Here is a 24,256-nt window from a genome sequence, read left to right on the forward strand (position 1 = left end):
TAGTCTTTCTATGAAAAGATGAGGTATCTTGTCTAGGGCTTAGTAATATCTTTCAACAGATTGTAATAGTTTTCTCTCTAAAGGTTCTGCATGTCTCTTATTAGATTTATTCCTAGAACCTTATTTTTGTTGCCATTGTAAATAGCACCTTTTAAATACATACCTGTTCTACTTATTATTGATTAACCTGACCTATATCTAGCACCCTAAACTCTCTTCTAATTCAAAAGAAATTATCACTTCATCTTCTATGTGGATAATTCTATCATCTGCAGTAATGGCAGTTTTATTTCTTCCTTTCCAAGTATTATACTGTTTGTGTATTTTTTCTTCTTTTACTGTGTTGGTTAGGACTAGCAGTAAACTATTGACTAGAAATGTCAATAGCATTAGCTGGGTTTGTTTTTTTTTTTTTTTTTCTGATTTTAAAGAGAATGCTTTTACTTTTCATAATTTAAATAAACATCCTCTGTAGTTCTTTAGTAGATACCGCTTATCAAATCAAAGATGTTCCTCTTTATTCTGAGTTTATTAAGTTTTGTTTTAATGTGAATGTATTAGGAGATTTAATTATTGCTTTTGTTTTTCAGCTATTGAGAAGATTGTATCACTTTCCTCTTTAATCTGTTAATGCAGTGATTTTCTAATATTGAACTAATTTTGTAACTAGGATGCCAGATTAGCAATGATTAATGTTTCTTTGGATTTCATTTGCTTATTATTTCCATTAGAATTTTTGTATCCATATTAGTGAGTGAGCTGGTCCTCACCAATGATCAAAACCATCATTGTTTGGTTTTGATAATAAGATCTAATAGCCTCATAAAATAAGTTGAGGAAGTGTCCTCTCTCTTCCTATTTGCTAAAAAAAAAAAAAAAAATGTGAACTTATAGGGGTTTTTTTCATCAAAATCAGATGTTTATTCAAAATGTATGAATAGAAAATCAATGTAAATACACACATTATTTAGTTCTCTTCAGGATAAATCCTTATGACCCATAAAGGAGCATTTTCCTTTCATATCTAAGACTAACTTCTTTTTTTTTTTTTTTAATGTTTGAAAGTACTTGAAAAAATTACTGGTAAAATCATCTAACCCTACCACTCTCTTTGTAAAAGGATTTTAAACCACTGATTCAAATTATTTTATGGCAATAAGACTATTTAGATTTTATCTTTTTTCTTTTTTTGTTTAGACTCTTTTTTTTTCAAGAAATGTATACATTTTATTCTATCTTTTAATTTACTGAAATAAATTATATATAATAGCCTGTTATCTTTTTAGGTTCTTCTGCTTCTGAAGTTATATCTCTCTTTTTAAGTCCTAATATAAATTTTTTTGGTGAGTCTTACCAGACACTGAGCAATTTTGATAAATCTTACCAGACATTGAGCAATTTTGTTACTTCCACAAAAACCCAACTTCATTCATTCTCTCCTTGTTTTCTATTTCATTAACTTCATTCATTTCTCCCTTTATCTTTGTTATTTCTTTCTTTTTATGCTCCTTGGCTTTATTCTATTTTTATTTTTAATATAATTAAGTTAAAGTGTAATCTTATTAATCTTCAGTCATTCTTTTCTAATATAAATATTTAAATACTGCCCTACCTATATTCCACAAATTTGATATGTATTTTCATTCTCATTCAATTGTATTTTCAAATTTCATTATGATTTTTATTCGACCCATGAGTTATTCAGTCTTTGGAATTTTTCAAATGTACTTTAAATTTTTCAAATGTAGTTTAGTAATCATTTTGTAATAAATTTCTAATTTAATTGCATTGATATCACAGAATATAGTATGCATAACAATTCTGAAAATGTGATGAGACTTCAATTCTCATAACTGATTCAGTTTTCATAAATGTTCAATGGATGCTGCAAAGAATGTTTTTCTCCAGTTGTTTGGAGCAGGAGTCAAACTATTAACTTTGTTGAGTGTAGTGGGCAAATGTATATTCTAAACTATTGACTTTTCTGCTTGATTTATAAATTGGTGAAAGTTATTTTAATACTGATTATAATGATAGTGAATTTTTCATTTTACCCTTAGTTATTTTTCCTTTTTATTTTATATATTTTGAAGTTGTATAATTACATGCATACACGTTTCAACTATTATTTATTCAGGAGAATTCAACCTCTTACCAATACAGAGTAATTTTTTTTTAATTTTTAGTAGTGGTTCTTATTTAAAGACTTACTTTGATATTATCAAAACCACATCAATTTATTTTTCATTACTATTCTCTTGGTATATCTTCTTCCAACATTTTAAATTTTTATATTATAGATAGGTCTCTCACAAATAACACAGGACTTTCTAAATCCAGCCAAACTTAACCTTCTAACTGAAGAGTTTAGTTCATTAATAGTAATTGAGATTATTGATATATCGTATTTCTTTTTACCATCTTATTTTTGCCTTTTTATTTGCTTTGCTAAATACCATAAACACCATATTTGATGGTAAACAGTTTTGTTTCTCTGAAAATGCCATTATCTACTTTCATTCTTCTTAAAAGGCAGTCTTATTGGCTATATAATTTATTTTCTCTCAGGTTTACATTTGTTTTCTCTCAGACTTTAAAGTAGTATAACACTATATTTTATTTTTCATTTTTGTCTTCAATCTAATTGTTATATAATTGTTGCTAATCTGTCTTTTCTCTCTGACTACTCGTTAGATTTGTTTTTCTTTCTATATTCTGCAACTAACTACCATGTAACTGGGTATATATATCTCTGCATTTTTCCTGTTTGGAATTTAGTGATACCTAAATCTTAGGACTTGTGTCTTTTATCAATTTGGGGAAATTTTTCACTATTATCTCTTATCTTTTAGAATATTATCTATTTTTCATTCTTTCTAGCCTCTCCTTCTTTAACTTTAATTACATTAAAACATTCCCATTTTATGTTCATGATTCTTGATTTCTTTCATGGTTACCATACCTTATCTTTTACACTGGTGTGTCTGGTCACTTCTGTAGGTTTATATTGTGGTTCAGTACTTTTCTTGAGTAAATGAACTGACTTGGGCGCCTGGCTAGCTCAGTCAGTGGAACATGCAAGTCTTGATCTTGGGGTTATAAATTTGAGCCCCATGATGGGTGTAGAGATTAGTTAAAAATAAAATCTTTAAAAATAAAAAAATCTTGAGCTTATTTCAATTATATTTTCCAGGTCTGTAATTTCTTTTTCAAACATAACTTTGTCATCATTGAGAGTTTCTGAACCTTACTCATACTTAAAATACTATTTTTTGTTTTTTTAAACTTACAAACTATGTTTGTTTTCTACTCCATATTTGATCATTTGAATATCATAAAACTTTGTGTATTTGATTCAACTACTGGGTATTCCTGCGGATTTTCATCCATGTTTCTTTCTTTTTTTTTTTTTTTTTTTTTTTTTTGCAAAGATTTTATTTATTTATATGAGAGAGAGAGAGAACAAGCAGAGGCAGGAAGAGAAGAGGAAGAAGGGCAAGCAGAGAGGGAGAGGGAAAGAGAGAAGCAGAATCCCTGCTGAGCGGGGTGCTCAATACAGGGCTGGATCACAGACCCTGAGATTCTAACCTGAGCCAAAGTCAGATGCTTAACCAACTGAGCCACCTAGGCGCCACTTCAAACATGTTTCTTGTTCTCACATCTATGTTGTGATATTTGACTACTAAGTCCATTAACTGATGTAGCTTTCCCCGAAGGAATTCTAAGAGACATGAAGTTGAGGGTTTTTTCATCCAGAGAGAATTTATATTTGCTTCTGCTAGCCAATTCTAAACCTACTTTTTCCTAATATTTTGGTTCTCCTTCTAGTTAAAATTGAAGCTAAATAGGTAAGTTTTCCTTGTAAATTAGGATTTACCTCTAGTTCACCGAAGCCCTTTTGCATAGGTAGGGTCTTGGCTTCACACAGGTCCTTGATCTGACTCTCTACATTATATATACATTAACATTTTTTTTTCCCCTGCTCCCTATGAGGCCATTAAAACTTAATCTCTGGATCGCCAGAAATCCATAGTGCCCAGAAAGCAGTCATAGACTTTCTCTCAGGATTTATGCTTTTACTTCATGTTTGACTGCTAGGGATTTCCTTACTCTGTTGCCAACTCAGCCATGCATTGAAAAGTTTTCCACTTTATATAGTATCTTAGATTATTTTGTAGCGTAACACTTTTCAGAATATCAAGCAAAATGGAAATTTGTTATTTTTAAATTTTATCTAAATTAGAACAGTTCCTTTATAGATGACAAAGTTACTTTCTATTAAAAATTCTTTATAATTGGGGGGAGGAGTCAAGATGGCGGAGAAGTAGCAAGCTGAGACTGCTTCAGCTAGCCGGAGATCAGCTAGATAGCTTATCTAAAGATTGCAAACACCTGAAAATCCATCGGCAGACCAAAGAGAAGAAGAACAGCAATTCTGGAAACAGAAAAACAACCACTTTCTGAAAGGTAGGACCGGCGGAGAAGTGAATCCAAAGCCACGGGAAGATAGACCCCGGGGGGAGGGGCCGGCTCCCGGCAAGCGGCGGAGCAACCGCGCACAAAATCAGGACTTTTAAAAGTCTGTTCCGCTGAGGGACATCGCTCCAGAGGCTAAACCGGGGCGAAGCCCACGCGGGGTCAGCGTGGCTTCAGGTCCCGCAGGGTCACAGAAGGATAGGGGGTGTCTGAGTGTCGCAGAGCTTGCGGGTATTGGAACGGGAAAGCCGGCTACAGAAACAGAGCCGACAGTAAGCTCGCAGCTCGGTGTTACCTTGACCGATCGCAGGCTCGGTGAGCTCGGAGCGCGGCCGGAGGTCAGGCAGACGGGAGTAACTGGGCGCTGTTCTCTGAGGGCGCACTGAGGAGTGGGGCCCTGGGCTCTCGGCTCCTCCGGGCCGGAGACCAGGAGGCCGCCATTTGTGTTCCCGTCCTCCGGAACTCTACGGAAAGCGCTCAGGGAACAAAAGCTCCTGAAAGCGAACCCGAGCGGATTACTCACCCCGGCCCCGGGTAAGGGCGGTGTAATTCCGCCTGGGGCAAAGACACTTGAGAATCACTACAACAGGCCCCTCCCCCAGAAGATCAACAAGAAATCCAGCCGAGACCAAGTTCACCTACCAAGGAGTGCGGTTTCAATACCAAGGAGAGCAGCAGAATTCCAGAGGAGGAGGAAGCCAAGCACGGAACTCATGGCTTTTTTCCTGTGATTTTTTTTTAGTCTTGCAGTTAATTTAAATTTTTCTTTTTCATTTTTTTTTTTTCTCTTTTTCTTGTCGCCTTCGGGTAAAATTTTTTTTTTTTTTAACTGTTACCTTTTTCTTTTTTAACGATTTTTTACTACTTTATCTAACATATATATTTTTTCTTTTTTACATTTTTCTCAGGTGTTTTCTTTTTTTGAAAAAAATTTCTTTTTCTTTTCTTTTTTTTTCTTTCTTTCTTTTTGAACCTCTTTTTATCCCCTTTCTCCCGATTTTGGATCTCTTCTAATTTAGTTAAAGCATATTTTCCTGGGGTTGTTGCCACCCTTTTAGTATTTTACTAGCCCCTTCATTTACTCTTATCAGGCCAAAATGACAAGACGTAAAAATTCAACGCAAAAAAAAGAACAAGAGGCAGTACCGAAGGCAAGGGACCTAATCAATACAGACATCGGTAATATGTCAGATCTAGAGTTCAGAATGACAATTCTCAAGGTTCTAGCCGGGCTCGAAAAAGGCATGGAAGATATTAGAGAAACCCTCTCGAGAGATATAAAAGCCCTTTCTGGAGAAATAAAAGAACTAAAATCTAACCAAGTTGAAATCAAAAAAGCTATTAATGAGGTGCAATCAAAAATGGAGGCTCTAACTGCTAGGATAAATGAGGCAGAAGAAAGAATTAGTGATATAGAAGACCAAATGACAGAGAATAAAGAAGCTGAGCAAAAGAGGGACAAACAGCTACTGGACCACGAGGGGAGAATTCGAGAATTAAGTGACACCATAAGACGAAACAACATTAGAATAATTGGGATTCCAGAAGAAGAAGAAAGAGAGAGGGGAGCAGAAGGTATACTGGAGAGAATTATTGGGGAGAATTTCCCCAATATGGCAAAGGGAACGAGCATCAAAATTCAGGAGGTTCAGAGAACGCCCCTCAAAATCAATAAGAATAGGCCCACACCCCGTCACCTAATAGTAAAATTTACAAGTCTCAGTGACAAAGAGAAAATCCTGAAAGCAGCCCGGGAAAAGAAGTCTGTAACATACAATGGTAAAAATATTAGATTGGCAGCTGACTTATCCACAGAGACCTGGCAGGCCAGAAAGAGCTGGCATGATATTTTTAGAGCACTAAACGAGAAAAACATGCAGCCCAGAATACTATATCCAGCTAGGCTATCATTGAAAATAGAAGGAGAGATTAAAAGCTTCCAGGACAAACAACAACTGAAAGAATTTGCAAATACCAAACCAGCTCTACAGGAAATATTGAAAGGGGTCCTCTAAGCAAAGAGAGAGCCTACAAGTGATAGATCAGAAAGGAACAGAGACCATATACAGTAACAGTCACCTTACAGGCAATACAATGGCACTAAATTCATATCTCTCAATAGTTACCCTGAATGTTAATGGGCTAAATGCCCCTGTCAAAAGACACAGGGTATCAGAATGGATAAAAAAACAAAACCCATCTATATGTTGCCTCCAAGAAACTCATTTTAAGCCCGAAGACACCTCCAGATTTAAAGTGAGGGGGTGGAAAAGAATTTACCATGCTAATGGACATCAGAAGAAAGCAGGAGTGGCAATCCTTATATCAGATCAATTAGATTTTAAGCCAAAGACTATTATAAGAGATGAGGAAGGACACTATATCATACTCAAAGGGTCTGTCCAACAAGAAGATTTAACAATTTTAAATATCTATGCCCCCAACGTGGGAGCAGCCAACTATATAAACCAATTAATAACAAAATCAAAGAAACACATCAACAACAATACAATAATAGTAGGGGACTTTAACACTCCCCTCACTGAAATGGACAGGTCATCCAAGCAAAAGATAAACAAGGAAATAAAGGCCTTAAACGACACACTGGACCAGATGGACATCACAGATATATTCAGAACATTTCATCCCAAAGCAACAGAATACACATTCTTCTCTAGTGCACATGGAACATTCTCCAGAATAGATCACATCCTCGGTCCTAAATCAGGACTCAACCGGTATCAAAAGATTGGGATCATTCCCTGCATATTTTCAGACCACAATGCTCTAAAGCTAGAACTCAACCACAAAAGGAAGTTTGGAAAGAACCCAAATACATGGAGACTAAACAGTATCCTTCTAAAGAATGAATGGGTCAACCGGGAAATTAAAGAAGAATTGAAAAAAATCATGGAAACAAATGATAATGAAAATACAACGGTTCAAAATCTGTGGGACACAACAAAGGCAGTCCTGAGAGGAAAATATATAGCGGTACAAGCCTTTCTCAAGAAACAAGAAAGGTCTCAGGTACACAACCTAACCCTACACCTAAAGGAGCTGGAGAAAGAACAAGAAAGAAACCCTAAGCCCAGCAGGAGAAGAGAAATCATAAAGATCAGAGCAGAAATCAATGAAATAGAAACCAAAAAAACAATAGAAAAAATCAACGAAAGTAGGAGCTGGTTCTTTGAAAGAATTAATAAAATTGATAAACCCCTGGCCCGACTTATCAAAAAGAAAAGAGAAAGGACCCAAATAAATAAAATCATGAATGAAAGAGGAGAGATCACAACTAACACCAAAGAAATACAAACTATTATAAGAACATACTATGAGCAACTCTACGGCAATAAATTTGACAATCTGGAAGAAATGGATGCATTCCTAGAAACATATAAACTACCACAACTGAACCAGGAAGAAATAGAAAGCCTGAACAGACCCATAACCAGTAAGGAGATTGAAACAGTCATTAAAAATCTCCAAACAAACAAAAGCCCAGGGCCAGATGGCTTCCCGGGGGAATTCTACCAAACATTTAAAGAAGAACTAATTCCTATTCTCCTGAAACTGTTCCAAAAAATAGAAATGGAAGGAAAACTTCCAAACTCATTTTATGAGGCCAGCATCACCTTGATCCCAAAACCAGACAAGGATCCCACCAAAAAAGAGAGCTATAGACCAATATCCTTGATGAACACAGATGCGAAAATACTCAACAAAATACTAGCCAATAGGATTCAACAGTACATTAAAAAGATTATTCACCACGACCAAGTGGGATTTATTCCAGGGCTTCAAGGTTGGTTCAACATCCGCAAATCAGTCAATGTGATACAACACATCAATAAAAGAAAAAACAAGAACCATATGATACTTTCAATAGATGCTGAAAAAGCATTTGACAAAGTACAGCATCCCTTCCTGATCAAAACTCTTCAAAGTGTAGGGATAGAGGGCACATACCTCAATATCATCAAAGCCATCTATGAAAAACCCACCGCAAATATCATTCTCAATGGAGAAAAACTGAAAGCTTTTCCACTAAGGTCAGGAACACGGCAGGGATGTCCATTATCACCACTGCTATTCAACATAGTACTAGAGGTCCTAGCCTCAGCAATCAGACAACAAAAGGAAATTAAAGGCATCCAAATCGGCAAAGAAGAAGTCAAATTATCACTCTTCGCAGATGATATGATACTATATGTGGAAAACCCAAAAGACTCCACTCCAAAACTGCTAGAACTTATACAGGAATTCAGTAAAGTGTCAGGATATAAAATCAATGCACAGAAATCAGTTGCATTTCTCTACACCAACAGCAAGACAGAAGAAAGAGATATTAAGGAGTCAATCCCATTTACAATTGCATCCAAAACCATAAGATACCTAGGAATAAACCTAACCAAAGAGACACAGAATCTATACTCAGAAAACTATAAAGTACTCATGAAAGAAATTGAGGAAGACACAAAGAAATGGAAAAATGTGCCATGCTCCTGGATTGGAAGAATAAATATTGTGAAAATGTCTATGCTACCTAAAGCAATCTACACATTTAATGCAATTCCTATCAAAGTACCATCCATCTTTTTCAAAGAAATGGAACAAATAATGCTAAAATTTATATGGAACCAGAAAAGACCTCGAATAGCCAAAGGGATATTGAAAAAGAAAGCCAACGTTGGTGGCATCACAATTCCGGACTTCAAGCTCTATTACAAAGCTGTCATCATCAAGACAGCATGGTACTGGCACAAAAACAGACACATAGATCAATGGAACAGAATAGAGAGCCCAGAAATAGACCCTCAAATCTATGGTCAACTCATCTTCGACAAAGCAGGAAAGAATGTCCAATGGAAAAAAGACAGCCTCTTCAATAAATGGTGCTGGGAAAATTGGACAGCCACATGTAGAAAAATGAAATTGGACCATTTCCTTACACCACACACAAAAATAGACTCAAAATGGATGAAGGACCTCAATGTGCGAAAGGAATCCATCAAAATCCTTGAGGAGAACACAGGCAGCAACCTCTTCGACCTCTGCCGCAGCAACATCTTCCTAGGAACAACGCAAAAGGCAAGGGAAGCAAGGGAAAAAATGAACTATTGGGATTTCATCAAGATCAAAAGCTTTTGCACAGCAAAAGAAACAGTTAACAAAATCAAAAGACAACTGACAGAATGGGAGAAGATATTTGCAAACGACATATCAGATAAAGGACTAGTGTCCAGAATCTATAAAGAACTTAGCAAACTCAACACCCAAAGAACAAATAATCCAATCAAGAAATGGGCAGAGGACATGAACAGACATTTCTGCAAAGAAGACATCCAGATGGCCAACAGACACATGAAAAAGTGCTCCATATCACTCGGCATCAGGGAAATACAAATCAAAACCACAATGAGATATCACCTCACACCAGTCAGAATGGCTAAAATCAACAAGTCAGGAAATGACAGATGCTGGCGAGGATGTGGAGAAAGGGGAACCCTCCTACACTGTTGGTGGGAATGCAAGCTGGTGCAGCCACTCTGGAAAACAGCATGGAGGTTCCTCAGAATGTTGAAAATAGAACTGCCTTATGACCCAGCAATTGCACTATTGGGTATTTACCCTAAAGATACAAATGTAGTGATCCAAAGGGGCACATGCACCCGAATGTTTATAGCAGCAATGTCCACAATAGCCAAACTATGGAAAGAATCTAGATGTCCATCCACAGATGAATGGATCAAGAAGATGTGGTATATATACACAATGGAATACTATGCAGCCATCAAAAGAAATGAAATCTTGCCATTTGCGACAACATGGATGGAACTAGAGCGTATCATGCTTAGCGAAATAAGTCAAGCAGAGAAAGACAACTATCATATGATCTCCCTGATATGAGGAAGTGGTGATGCAACATGGAGGCTTAAGTGGGTAGGAGAAGAATAAATGAAACAAGATGGGATTGGGAGGGAGACAAACCATAAGTGACTCTTAATCTCACAAAACAAACTGAGGGTTGCTGGGGGGAGGGGGTTTGGGAGAGGAGGGTGGGATTATGGACATTGGGGAGGGTATGTGCTTTGGTGAGTGCTGTGAAGTGTGTAAACCTGGTGATTCACAGACCTGTACCCCTGGGGATAACAATATATGTTTATAAAAAATAAAAAGTTAAAAAAAAAAAAAAAAAAAAAAATTCTTTATAATTATAAAAAAAATGTTTCCGTAAAAATAGGAAGTTATAAATAAAATTCACAGAAAGAGAATATTGCTGAAGATTTCATCACTTCCCAAAGATATTCATGTGTTAGTAGATTAAACCATATGAAATTGTACTGCTATAGGTCATAATCAACAACTTTATAAGGTCCAGATAACTATTTCCTTCTAGTCTTTTTTTCAATAACTATTTTACACAGTTAAAATAATTTATATATAATTTTGGCTATTTTTTTCTTTGCAGAAACATTTGCCCATTAAACTTCTTACAAATAAACTGCTCACATAAAATACATTTACATGAAGTTAAGCATAGTTATTTTAATCATTTCCCTATTTAGGGACATTTAAATTGTTTTCAGTTTTTTTTTTTCAATAATAATACAGTAAACACCTTTGTGCATAGAGCAAATTTATTGATTTTATATTTTCCCTTAGAATGGATAAATAGAAATAGAATCAAAAGATTAAAGTTTTAAAAAATCTTATTATAAATCAGAAAATTACACCCTCACTTGCAGATTTAAAATAATCAGAAAAGAAGTATTTAAAACATCTTCCAATTTCCTAATTTCATATTTCAACCCCTTATTAGAAGAGTCATGGGATGATTTAGATCTAACCTACAACTCACATATTATAATGTATTCTTTTTTAATTATTATCTGTTCTTCACAAGAACAGATAAATAGCTCTCAGATACTCACACATTTTATGAAATGACTGGAAGAACCTCATCCAACGTCCCTTAAGACTTTATTTAAAAGTTCTATAAAAGTCAAATTATCTAATTATACAAAAATTAATTAAAAACTGTTGGAACTTTAATTATTTAAAATTAAATTTTAATTCAAAGAGGTGTTCCATTCTTACCAAAGGCCTAAAAATTAGTTCAAATTGTTCAGATTTCATTTCCATTTGTGAAAAAAAATTTTTTATTTCACTCTCCCAAATTCCTGTTTAACAAAAATGATACTGATTCCTATGTTTTTCTCTCACTAGACCGTTTCAATAATAATAACAAAAGGTGGCCTTTACTGAGTGCCTAATCTATGCCAAGAACTATGTTAGGTAATTTATATTATCTCCCATTTCCATAATAAACTCTCAAGGTATCATCATGCGCCCTTCATAGTTAAGGAAAACCAAGTGTCAGAGAGGTTAAAGGATCTTAGGAAAATAAAGGGTGTAATCAAAGTTGTAATGGATTTGGCTGAAGTCAAGTCTTCATCTATATAAATACCTACAACCAGTCAAAATTATGGCTCAGAAAAGGTGGGGTGGGTTTTTTGTATGCATAGTACACCAGATGTCTTGAGGTAATTAAAGAATCTAGGCACTCAGTGGTTCATCCTTTATGTCACAGATAAAATTTAAAGACTGCAGTAAAGAAACCAAGCTACCAACACTGCTGGAAAAAAATGCCAACAAACAAACAAAAAAGCTGAGAAAGTGAATATATAGCCAAAGATGTTTTCCCTGTGGCTCCACTTTAATCAGCTAATAACACGCAAGTGCAGCATGGCTAAGCTAGTTCTTTCATTCAATGCCATAGCCAGGAGATGCTATTTCAGTTTTAATAGCCCTATGAACATTCATCAGGAAATCAGTGTGGCCCTCCAGAATCCTGCTGTAAAAACACGGTGGCTTTTTAAATCAGAACTATGCGTCCTTCAACACACCCCGATTCTATGTTGAATTGATGTGTCTCACCATTCATGCAGATGAGTCCCAGGGAAGTAGAAAAGGGTCAGTGTGAGCCCAGTTAACTAGAGCCCAGGGTTCATGGACAGTAGGGTTTTAAGTCTTGCTGCCATGGCCTTTAAAAAAATGAATAAATTATGGTAGGAAAACTTCTCACATTGAGAGTTATTAGGTACCCTACATGCTGGAAATACTGTGAAACATAAAACAAATACTGTGAAACATAAAAACATTGATGTAATTTCAAGATATATCAAGGTTGATATATATATACATATATATGTATATATATGTGTATATATACACATATATATACATACACACACACACATACACACATATATATTCTCCTGCAGAGAATGCCATATAGGCAGGAAATCTGGAGTCTAATTTAATAAGTAGGTTTTGTTGTTTCATTGCAAAGGTATGGTTTACCAAAAGTCTTGCATCAGTGTTGTTTTGAACATTACAGTGTGTCTCCTATGATTATCACCCTGGCTTCTGAATGAAACTGTGTACTCATTGAAAATCTGTAGCTGGAGGCACCGAGAAACAGGAAGAGGTTCAATAATAAAGTATAGATACTCGCTTTTCCTAAAAAGTTTAAGATTACAGACTCTTAGATCTTTCATTATTGAAATCACAGTACAACATGGTGATGGTCACTTCCAGGTTTGAAGCTTCTACTGTCCATGAATTAAATGGAAAAAGTTTGTTCATGCCCATTTTGAAATTTATTATCCAGGAGTTGACCAAAAATTTAATTTTGTATATAAGAATAAATAGCTTTCAGAAAAAAAAATGCATGCTTTGAATCTCTAACTACTACTAATCTTTTTGCCATAGCCATTAGTTTCTCTAAAATCCAACAACTCAAGTTAAACATGACTTGGTCTTTACCAAAAAACTATATATATCCCATAAACCAATTATCTTGAATTTGAGCTCAAATTTATTTTTCCTTAAATAAACATGTACAGCATCCAGTAGTACAGATACTCTTTAAATTCCTCCATTGCTCTATCAGAGTATGTATCATGTCAATCATGAATCAAAATTCTTTTTCATTTATTTAAATAAATCAAAAACTTTTATAAAATGCTATTTCCCCAAAATTCTTACAGAAATTATGAATTCACTTTTGCAATTTTTCTTGGCAAAACTTCTGGAATGAATTAATAAAATGCAACCTTCCATAGGAAATGCACTTCTGAAAATAACTTCCTCCACTGAAATGGAGTCTGTATAATGACAAGTGACCTCTCCACTTTACAAGGTAAATTTTAATGCTTATTTGCCACATTATTCATTTTTATTGATAATAGGAGGCTTCCATCAGAGATTCATTAGATATATTAAATAATTCCTTGCCGGTTATGTCCCAAATACTTAGGTACAAACATATCTGAATATCTAGAATAGAGGCAAATTCGGGGTCATATTTTTATTCAGGGTTATAATCTAGGAGTACTCCTACATTTTGACAAATTAGGTTTGTAGCCAAGGTGGAATTAAACAGGTAAGGAAATTAAACTTGTTAAATTTTTTGTAATCGTTGTAATGGGAAGTGACATCTCATAAACTTGTCTAGGAAAAAAATTCTGCCCTCCTGTAATAAAGTCAATATGTGCAGAGTAATGGCATGAGGGCCAAATTAAAAGTTGATCTGCCTTCCCTGAAAGAAATACCAGGGAGCCTTTGGTCAGGGCTAATCTCATAAATGGGCCTGGGAGGTAGATACCCAAGCTCTATATTCTGAATGCCCCACTAATGCTGTCCTTCTCAAAACATCTCCCTGAGGTCTGTTAGTGATACCTGAAATTCCAGCAGTTTATTCCTCTCCTTTCATGCTTTTTTTCCCCCCAAGCTAAAATGTAAATATCAAAGAGAAGAATAACACATGTAGTTCGTCAATCATTTCTGTGTTCATGGCAATAAGTTTTTAACAAAAGAGGTGAATAAAGTTTGAAACAACTATTCGTAATGGAAAGGAAAATGCTAGGAAAGGAAGAAGTCCCTGGAAGATGCAGGAAAGCATTGGGAAATATGGGAGGGCAGAGGAAGAAAAGGAAATCGTCTTCTTTTTTCTTGTCATAAAACCAACAGAACACATCTCAGTTTGAGATTTTAATCATCCCAGAGCATGACAGTATGAGGGGAAACATTGATGGCTAGGCTTGAACTATGCTTTCAAGAGCTAGGCAAACACACAGAAAAAAAAAGTACAAGTAAGGTTTTCTCAAACAGAAAATAAAGTATGAAGTGACTAAGAAAACAAAAATTAACAAGGCAAGAAACAACATAATGTTGGAGAGGATATGAGAAAGGGGAACCCTCTTACACTGTTGGTGGGATTGCAAGTTGATGTAGCCTCTTTGGAAAATAGTGCACAGGCTCCTCAAAAAGTTAAAAATAGAGCTATCCTATGACCCTGCAATTGCACTACCGGGTATTTACCCCAAAGATACTGATGTAGTGAAAAGAAGGGCCATTTGCACCCCAGTGTTCATAGCAGCAATGGCCAGTTGCCAAACTGTGGAAAGAGCTGAGATGCCCTTCAGCACACGAATGGATAAGGATGTGGTCCACATATACAATGAAATATTACTCAGCCATCAGAAAGGATGAATACCCAACTTTTGCTTCAAGATGGAAGGGACTGGAGGAGATTATGCTGAGTGAAATAAGTCAAGCAGAGAGTCAATTATCATACAGTTTCACTTAATTATGGAACATAAGGAATAGCATAGAGGACATCAGAAGAAGGAAGGGAAAAATGAAGGGGGTGAAATCAGAAGGGGAGATGAACCATGAGAGACTGTGGCCTCCAAGAAACTAACCAAGGGTTTTAGAGGGGAGGGAGGCTGGGGGAATGAGTTGGCCCAGTGATGCTTATTAAGGAGGGCATGTATGTGTTATGTGTAAAAAATGAATTTTGGGATACTACATCAAAAACTAATGATGTACTATATGGTAACTAACATAACATAATAAAAAATAATAATAATTTTTAAAAATCCTTGATTTGAAAATACAACCGTCAAAGAGTCATTATCTACAAATACCTCTAACCACAGCATTTCTTTTGGTTTCTACAGCATGGTTAGAAGGCAAGAAATCCACTAGCAACTCTGTAAGAGGTGAAGCTAAGAGAAGAAACCTAAGTATTTCTCTATGTGTGTACCATGGAATATTTGAATAGGTAGAGGCTAGAATGATGAAGGGGAAGGTCTCAGAATAAGTACATTTGAGGAAAACTTTATGCTATAGTTTTCTCCTAGGAAGTTAAACACTTCCTAAGTTAAACACACTCTCTTAGGAGTGTGGCAGAGACATGAACTAAAACTACATACTATTCGGGGCACCTGAGTGGCTCAGTGGGTTAAGCCGCTGCCTTCGGCTCAGGTCGTGATCTCGGGGTCCTGGGATCGAGTCCCACGTCGGGCTCTCTGCTCAGCGGGGAGCCTGCTTCCTCCTCTCTCTGCCTGCCTCTCTGCCTACTTGTGATCTCTCTCTGTCAAATAAAAAAAAAAAAAAAAAAACTACATACTATTCTCCAGATCACATTTCCCACCATTCACTGCAGTTAGGAACGGTCATGTGATTGAATTCTGTCCAGTGGGATGTGACTTTTGCGTAGAAGTCATGTATACCACTTTCTGGTTTGGCGCACTGACACTTTGCATGTGCCATCTTTCTTCGCCCCTTTCAACTTTCTGAAGTGGAGATAAACCTGGGGTGATTTGTGGAGCTATACATTGAGGATGATGAGATTTAGGTGGATAGTGCTTGACTTTATGAATTATCTCTTGGAGGCAGCCACCTAATCAAGAGCTCCAGCATTAGACCAGGTCATGAGCCAGGAATATATCTTGTTACATTAAGCTACTGAGATTTCAACATTGTTTTTTTTTTTTTTTCTTCAACAACACCATTTATCCTAATTTTATATTTTAAATGTCAGAAAGGAAAAAAATTAAAAAAAAATAAATGTCAGAAAGGCATTACAACTAAAAATCATGTTTATTTTCACTAAGTGCAGTTTTTTGTTTTTTTTTTTCACTGATTTGACCACAGATTATGGTTTGGTTTTTAACTATTATCTGATAGAACTGGTTTTCTACTTAGAAAAAACCTCTATTATGACATTTTTAAATTTTTTTTTAATATTTTAAGAGTGAGGAAAGAGACAGAGGGAGAGAAAGGGAGAGAATTTTAAGCAGGCTCTATGCCCAGTGTGGGCCCCAATGTGGGGCTCGATTCCACAACCCTGAGATCACGGCCTGAGCTGCAATCAAGAGTCAGATGCTTCAAAAGAAATGAAATCTATTCCATTTGTGATGACGTGCTTGGAACTAGAGGGTATTATGCTTAGAGAAATAAGTCAATCGGAGAAAGACAACTATCATATGATCTCCCTAATATGTGGAAGTAGAGATGCAACGTGGGGGGGTTGTGGGGTAGGAAAAGAATAAATGAAACAAGATGGGATCAAGAGGGAGACAAACCATAGGAAACTCTTAATCTCACAAAACAAACTGAGGGTTGCTGGGGGGAGGGGGGTTGGGAGAAGGGGGGTGGGGTTATGGACATTGGGGAGGGTATGTGCTATGGTGAGTGCTGTGAAGTGTGTAAACCTAGCGATTCACAGACCTGTACCCCTGGGGCTAATAGTACATTATATATTTATAAAAAAATTAAAAATTTAAAAAAAAAAAAGAGTCAGATGCTTAACTGACTGAACCACTCAGGTGTCCCTGTAATATGTCTTTCTTTAGAGAAGACTGCACTATGCTTTTCCTTCACTTCCCCCACCTTTCTGGAAGTTTATTCTAGCCAAGAGAAGGAAGAAATGAGTTATAGCTAGATTTGAGGAAGCTACAGTACTAGGGACTCTAGTTATAAACTTATGTACAGATCTGTGTTAAGATAAATATAGCTATTTCAACACTGAACTAAACAGGTAAGCTCAAAGAACCAAAACATGTTCTCTGAGGCCTAATGTAAAAAGAGGGAAGAAGAAAGAATATACATAGTAGGTAAGCACTAGTGTGGTAACAAGAGGCCAATATTTAAAATTTTGTATTATTTTATATTTTCATATAAGAGAACATCACACAGGAATGATAATTACTATTAATAACGTTGCTGAGCTATTTTAAAAATAAAAATATGCATTTTGACCTTGTATCAATTAGAACTCCATGAGAAAGACAAACTCAAACTGGCCTAAAAAATAACAGGGATTTATTGGTCTCAGAGGTAGGACAAGCCTCAGGATTGGTCTGACCCACCAGCTCTGTGATGTACTCAAGGAGTGGCTCTTTTGTTTTTTCTGTTCTTCTTCCTGTGAGATCAATAGCATCTTCAGTTTGCTTTCCCTTGTGGTACCAGGAACTTTAGTAACTCTAAAGTTTGTATCCACACGTCAAAGAGACCATATTTCCTCCCCAAACCTTCGCTCTCGTTTTGTTGATCTAACCCCAGTCACACCCTTTCCTATACTCTCACAAAGTAAAATATTCGGGAAAAATGACATATATTAATTGACTTGTGTGTGGATTACTTGGACTTGTCACTATGGCAAAAGGAACCTTCCTCATTATACTACATAAGTTAGGTCCTTCACTTGTAGTTGGTGGTGGGTTAAACCCTTCCCCATACTATATGGCTGCCAAACAACAGGGGAGAGGTGAAATCATTGTTGGAAGGATAATCACAGATCAATCTTTGAATAAATTATTTAATAAGTGTTGACATTTTTTTGCCAGACACTTATATATAAGAAATTATTCTAAATATTTAAATACATAACTCATTTAAAAATTAACTCATTACATATATTAACTTACAACAACCCTATGAAATAGCCAATATTGTTATTAACATAATTTTACAAATGAGGACACTGAAGTATAGATAGGCTATATAACTTGCTGGAAATCAAGGCTGGTAGGTAACAGAACTTGGTTTTGATTTTAGGTGGTCAAGATTCAGAGTCTATGTTCTATTGCAACCATGTTTAAATTTTGTAAAGGCACATATATATAAAGTACACTCACACACATAAGTATACAGCAATATGTGCATATTTATACATTTATACATACACTTATATTTATACCACATAAATGCACTCCTGTACAGGTACTAATATTGGATGAGAGGTCCAGAGGCCTTATGATTATAACAAAGGTGCCATCTGGTGTTAGAGCCCTCTAATTGCAGAAAAAGCACCCAAATAGAAATGAAGATCTTCAAGCAACACAAGTTCAAAAGTAGTCTAAATTCTGAATATCAGAGCTGTCTCACTCTTTGAGGCATCTGTATGATGCCTGAAAGTACATTTAACTGGTTTCACAATGCTGCTTCCAACCGGCACTGAACATTTATTCTCTATATGACCTGCAAAACCACTCCTAAATGGGAATCACTTAATTCTCATGTCAAGGGAAAGAGCATATATAGAATTTTTTCTTTTTTTTTTTTCTTATTTTCAACTTTTTATTTTTTATCTTCATTTTTTAACATCTTAATTTTATTTTATTTTTTTCATGTTCCAAGATTCATTGTTTATGCACTACACTCAGTGCTCCATGCAATATGTACCCTCTCTAATACCCACCACCAGGCTCACCCCTCCCCCCACCTCATTCCCCTCCATAACCCTCAGTGTGTTTCTCAGAATCCAGTCTCGCATCATTTATCATTTCATCATTTTTTTCATTTGGGGAAAAATGAACTGTCCTATACTATTATATACCAAGTGTCCCCACACCCCCTGCCAGCCCTGTGCATACATCTGCTTATCCCAAGCAGCTGACTTCAGATGCAACATGCCACTCTTCTTCATCAACCAGTTAATGGATAAACTGCGATGTTTGAAAATCATGCCCAGAGCATGGGAGTACAGTGTGGCAGACTCCCTGTTTAATTTCTCTTGCTGCATTGTTAAACTTGGGAATTGAAATTGGTCCGCCATGTGGGGAATCTCTCCAGGGTGATACCTTGGATAGAAACCAAACCCCGAGTTTGCGCTTTCCTTTCAGAATAATTAATTCTAGATTTCTAAAACTACTTTAACAACTAACCTTGAATTGAAATAAGGTCACTAGGAGCAATATTTCCTAGCCCAGACCTTCCGACCAGGTGTTTCACTCCACTGTAACTTGCCCAGTCAGTATTTCCCCCAGATAATGATTTAATAAACCTACTGGTAAAGTGGAGGAGCAGCTTAATTTGTTCACACTGACTAGTCTCCATAAAAGCTCTGTATAAATCTAGAGTGACTGCCTCACTGTCATGTGAGTACTCTCTTAAAAATAAACAATATCTTCCAGGGAAGATAGCAGAGTAGGAAGATCCTAGTCTCACCTCATAGATTTTCCTAGATAAGATCCACATCAGCGTTAGCAAAAAAGAAAATGACATAAAGACTGGCAGAACAGACTCTCCACAGCTAAACGTGAGAAGAGACCACATTGAAGAGGATAGGAAGGACAAAGACACAGCCAGGAGCCAAAATGGCCCATAGAACTACACTTGGGAAGTAAGAGTACTGCAGGTGTGAAGAGCGGAGAGAAGGAGACCCCATACCAGGCACCACAGGCACAGGGGCCCCTCAACACTGGAAAGGCAACTCCTCATAACATTTGGTTTAAACCCAAAGAAGGTAAACTTTGCAAGTTCTTACAATCAGTGGGGCTTAACACCTGGTACTTTAAAAATCAGTGGGCTCAGCTCTGGGAGATCTGAAGGGCAAAAAGAAACTGAATCCCCTCCCTTAAAGAGACAGGCTAACAAACAGCCCCACTGAGATAAAGCACAGAAGCATCAGTTTAAAAAACATAGAGGATATACAAGAAAGAGATTTGTTTACTAATCTCAGAGCACATGCAGGAGGGGCAGGGATCTTTGTCAGAAATCTCCAAGAACAAAAGAGATGGCAGGTACCATTTCACTCCCCAAGCCTCCAGCCTAGACACATAAACACCTGTGAGAATGGTACCAATGCTCTCTACCTGGCTAGTTTGCAAACCAGCTCATCCCATGCTCCTCTGCTGACCATGCCCCACCCCCAACTTGGCCTTAGCAAAAGTTCTCAAAATCAGCTACAGGTCCCTACCTATAGCATATGAGCATAAACCTTCCTAGCAAAACAAACCCAACCCAAATTCATCTTTGGACCCATTCCATTCCCAGCACTCCCTCAGCAGGAGTCCATCCAAAGCAGCACAACAAGCATGGCAGTGTGCAAGCACTCCCAACAGGGGTCATCGCCACCTCCAAAGTGACTCCTGCCCCAGGGATAAGGGAAAAATACAATAGATGTGAGTTTGACTGTAGCCCCAGCAGTGGGCTATGGGCAGATAATCAGGTCTGACTACAGGTCCAACCCATGAACAAAAATGTCTCATGAGATGACACAGAGAGATCACCCTACAGTATAGTGAGACTACAGCTCTGGCAAATGTCTGATCTGATCCAACTCAAGCATAAGGCAGCCCCAGACTGGCCCACCAAAAACACTGCCCACAACAGGCAAAGAACAATTGCAGACAACTGGACAGAAGACAAACATGCCTCAGCCATAAACATAGGACACATAAAACACACACAGGAGACACCCCTGAAGTGCCAGATTCTGATAAACAGTGGACAGTGCATTGCAGGGCATTATATGGCCTCTTCTTCATATGGCCATTTCTCTTTCTTTCTTTCTTAAGATTATTTATTCTAGAGTAAGAATGCATGTACAAGCTGGTGGAGGGGCAGAGGGAGAGAAAATCTCAAGCTGACTCCCTGTCAAGCATGGAACCCAAGGCAGGGCTTAATCTCCTGACCCTGAGATCATGATCTGAGCTAAAATGCTCAGATGCTCAACTGACTAAGCCACATAGGTGGCCCATAAGGCCATTACTTTCAAGAGAAGGAGACATAACTGACTTTTCTAACACATAGAGACACAGCAAGTTAGACAAAATTAGGAAACAGAGGTATATGACCCAAAGGAAAGAAGAGGACAAATCCCAGCAAGATAGCTAAATGAAGTAGAAATACATAATATGCCTGATATAGAATTTAAAGTAATGGTGATAAAGATACTCACTGGACTTGAGGAAACAGCAGAGTACCTCAGTGAGACCCTCAATAAACACATAAAAAAAAAAAAACATTAAAAAAGAACCAATGAGAGATGAAGAACTCAATAACAGAATTTAAAATACACAAAAACAGAAGGAATGAATAGTAGACTAGAGGAAGCAGAATAGGTCAGCAAGCTGAAGAACAGAGAAATGGGAAGCAATCAAACTGAACAGGAGAGAGAAAAAGACTAGTAAAAAATGAGAATAAGTTATGGGAATGCTGCAACTTGATCAAGCATCATAACATTTGCATAATAGGGATCCCAAAAGGAGAAGAGAGAGAAAAAAAAGCAGACAATTTATTTGAAGAAATAATAGCTAAAAATCTCCCAAGTCTGGGGATGGAAACAGAAATCCAGACCCAGAAAGCACAAAGAACCCCCCCCCCCAAAAAAATAACCTAAGGAGATCCACAACAAGACATAGTAATTAAAATGGCAAAAAGTGGTGATAAAGAGAATTTTTAAAGCACCAAGAAAAAGAAAAGAGTTACATACAGGGGAAAGACCATTAGGCTATCAGCTGATTTTTCAAAAGAAACTTTGTAGCCAGAAAAGAGTGGCTTAATATAGTCAAAGTGCTAAATGAAAGAAATCTGTGACCAAGAATATTTTATCCAGCAAGGCTAGTACTCGAAATAGAAGGAGAAATAAAGAGTTTCCCAGCAGACAAAAGTTAAAGAATTCATCACCACTAAACCAGCCTTGGAAGAAATCTCAAAGGGGACTCTGAGTAGAAAGGAAAGACAAGAAGGAGTTGTTGTTTTTTTTTTTTTTAAGGTAAGCAGTACCAAAGCAGTAAAATTAAGTATATCTATAAGAATCAGGCAAGGGTTTCACAAAATAAAAGGATGTAAGGTATGACACCATATACCTAAAATGTGGAGTAAAAATGGAGTGCTTTTCAAATGGGTTCAAACTTAAGTGACAATCAAATTAATATAGACTGCCACATGCATAATAGGTTATATATAAACCTAGTGGTAAGTGAAAGACCCCTCCCCTAGAAGATAGGATAACTAACCGCTTGTTTGCTTTTCTGTGAACCGCTGGCTTTTAGGCATAAATTAGGTTATTAATTGCTTATTAATTGCTCTTTTGCCCTTCTGTAACTGCTTGGCTTATAGAAATAATAGAAGACCCCATGATGGCATTCCTACCTTCCCCCTTCTTGTTCCCCCTCCCTGCCTCTCTCCTCCCCGCGCGGGCCCTCAGAACCAATCAGCTTGTTCCCCCTTCCCGCCTCTCTCTTCGCGCGCGCGGGTCCCCAAAGCCAATCAGCAAACTCCACGTATGCCTTTTTCAAAAGTTCTAACTGTCAACCAATCAGTTGCGCCCCACCCAAAACTTGTTTGTACCTGTCTATAAAAACCCGGCACCACCCCAGCCGGGTGTGCTCAGCTAGCAGGAGCTGCTGACCACCCGCAGGCGCCTGCGTAACAATAAAGAACCTCTTGCTGATTGCATCCAGTGGCAGTGTTGGATTCTTGGGTAAGGGGATCCGTGGGTCTTTCAGTAAGCACAAATCAAAAACTGGTGATACACAAGCAAACAATAAAGAGAAAGGAATCCAAGTATATCACTAAACAAAAGCCAACAAACCATGAGAAAATAGAGCAAGAGAAGGAAAAAAGAAGAACTACAAAAACAACCATAAAACAAGTAACAGAACAGCAATAAGTACATAACTATCAATAATCACTTTGATGTAAATGGACTAAACTTCCCAATTAAAAGACATGGAGTGGTGGAATGAATGAAAAAAAAGGAAGACACATCTAAATACTGACTACAAGAGAACCATTTCAGACTGAAAGATACATTCAGATTGAAAGTGAAAGGATGAAAAGCATTTAAAGGAAATTAAAAGAAATCTGGAGTATCAATACTTATATTGAACAAAATAGACTTTAAAACAAAGACTATAACAGGAGTCAAAGAAGGACACTACATAACCATAATGGAATCAAACAAAAAAGTATAACAATTGTACATATTTATGCACCCAACATGGGAGCACCCAAATACATAAATCAGCTAATAATAAATATACAAGAAGTAGTCAATAGCAATACAATAATAGCAGGAGACTTTAACACCCCACTTACACCAATGGACAGAAAAACAACAAGGAAACAATGGCTTTTTGAATGACATATTGGTCTAGATTGATCTAACAGATTTATTCAAAACAGTCCATCCAAAACAGTAGAATACACATTCTTTTCAAGAGCAAGTGGAACATTCTCCAAAAGAGATCACGTTAGGCCACAAAACAAATCTGAACAAATGAAAAGTATCGAAGTGATACCATGCATCTTTTCCAACCACAATGCTATGAAACTAGAAATCAACCATAGAAATAACATCATGTGAAAGAAATCAACCGGGGCACCTGGGTGGCTCAGTGGGTTAAGCCGCTGCCTTCGGCTCAGGTCATGATCTCAGGGTCTTGGGATCGAGTCCCATATCGGGCTCTCTGCTCAGCAGGGAGCCTGCTTCCTCCTCTCTCTCTGCTTGCCTCTCTGCCTACTTGTGAACTCTGTCTGTCAAATAAATAAATAAAATCTTTAAAAAAAAAGAAAGAAAGAAAGAAATCAACCATATGGATAGAATACAAATACATGGAAATTAAATAACATGCTACCAAATGATGAATGATTCAATGACAAATTCAAAGAGGAAATCAAAAATACATGGAAA

The 24,256-nt window shown here is 36.8% G+C and overlaps 1 long non-coding RNA gene across 1 annotated transcript in view; it reads left to right on the plus strand.

The window, feature by feature from the left end:
* The window catches only part of LOC309860595, a 961,417-nt gene extending 938,398 nt beyond the window's left edge, over positions 1-23,019 (plus strand). Inside the window, exon 2 of the long non-coding RNA XR_014309474.1 lies at positions 22,614-23,019. This is a non-coding gene — a long non-coding RNA (uncharacterized lncRNA). The remainder of the gene's footprint in view (positions 1-22,613) is intronic.
* The last annotated feature ends 1,237 nt before the right edge of the window (positions 23,020-24,256 follow it).

This window comes from Mustela nivalis (assembly GCF_964662115.1).
Source record: "Mustela nivalis genome assembly, chromosome: 2".
Lineage (NCBI taxonomy): Eukaryota > Metazoa > Chordata > Mammalia > Carnivora > Mustelidae > Mustela > Mustela nivalis.